Here is a 1,751-nt window from a genome sequence, read left to right as displayed (position 1 = left end):
TGGATGATGGAGGCCACTGTGCTCATTGGGACCTTCAAAGCAGCAGAAATTTTTCTGTAACCCTCCCCACATATGTGCCTCGAGACAATCCTGTCTGGGAGGTCTACAGACAATTCCTTTGACTTCATGCTTGGTTTGTGCTCTGACATGAACTGTCAACTGTGGGACCTTATATAGACAGGTGTGTGCCTTTCCAAATCATGTCCAGTCAACTGAATTTACCACAGGTGGACTCCAATTAAGCTGCAGAAACATCTCAAGGATGATCAGGGGAAACAGGATGCACCTGAGCTCAATTTCGAGCTTCATGGCAAAGGCTGTGAATACTTATGTACATGTGCTTTCTCAATTTTTTCATTTTTAATAAATTTGCAAAAACCTCAAGTAAACTTTTTTCATGTTGTTATGATGGGGTGTTGTGTGTAGAATCCTGAGGAAAAAAATGAATTTAATCCATTTTGGAATAAGGCTGTAACATAACAAAATGTGAAAAAAGTGATGCGCTGTGAATATTTTCCGAATGCACTGTATGTCTACATAAATCCATCCATTTTCTAAACAACTTATCCAGTTCTAGGATTTAGGAAGGTGAAGTCCATCAAAGGCATGCTCATACGTGTACTATACCATTGCACACACTCACTCACTTTCAAGCAACGTAGAGTTACTGCTTGACCATAATCCCCCTCTGAACTACATTGGGGAGATCATGTGTAAAAAGTGTTGTAATTTCTACATGGTGTGACCAAAATGTATGCAAATACCCTTAAACTACAATCTACAATATGCACTTCAATCACATCTGAATTGTTTGATTTGTAATTTTAAACTGTGAAACAGAGGGGTAAATCAAAGAGAAATGTGCCTTTATCCCAAACATTATGGAGGGTACTGTTCTCCATTTACCTAAAAAGCAGAAATTTGTTAGGCCCATATAAGGAAGTGGTTTTCCACTAAGAAATGACATTTCAACATATCAATATTTAGGAGTAAATCCCCCAACAGAAAAAGTACATACTTCAAAATCTCAAAAATACTTTAAATAATTTCATGGGAATGTATTGAGGTTGTAGAAAAAAGTAAATTTACCAAGTTGTGTTTTTTTGTTTGTTGGTATTTGTCATTATGAATGCTCTAGTGAGTGGGACCTTTGCACGGAGTGAAGTGGAGCTGACAATGATTGCACAGAGCAGTGGGGTGTACCAATTTATGGAAATGAAGGCTATCCACAGAGGCGAAGTGAAAGGAGGAAAGTTCAACGAAGCTCAATGTGTTTGGCACTGTGGCTGTAAGTATAATCAATTTCACACAACTGATCCATTAAAAATCTCTCTCTATATATAAAATCCAACGTCTCTCTGCTTGTCTGTATGTCTGTCCACTTTTCACGAGAGAACTACATGGTGGATTTAGATCAGCTTTTTTTCTATAATTTACTTGAACATTCTGGTTGATTTTGCGACTTCTCTCATCGTGCTAAGCATCATAGTTCACTTGCAGGAAAGACATTTAGAGAGAGCAGCTGTGGGCTGAGGGGAGGGGAAAGCGTGACGTCCGGAGTAGGGACGTGGGCGGGGCTCTCCTCACTCACACGCCAGCCTCCGTTCGAGTCGCTCTACCTGCCACCACATTTTGAGAGTAACTTGCCCCCGCTTAGCTAACTATACCTGTGTTTTTATTGATTTATAAAGTTTGTCCTGTTTCACTACTACACAGTTGGAGCTGCAGGGGATGGCTAGTTTAATATATAA

This window comes from Erpetoichthys calabaricus, chromosome 10, assembly GCF_900747795.2.
Source record: "Erpetoichthys calabaricus chromosome 10, fErpCal1.3, whole genome shotgun sequence".
In the NCBI taxonomy this organism is placed as follows: domain Eukaryota; kingdom Metazoa; phylum Chordata; class Cladistia; order Polypteriformes; family Polypteridae; genus Erpetoichthys; species Erpetoichthys calabaricus.
This window is presented reverse-complemented; position numbering follows the sequence as displayed.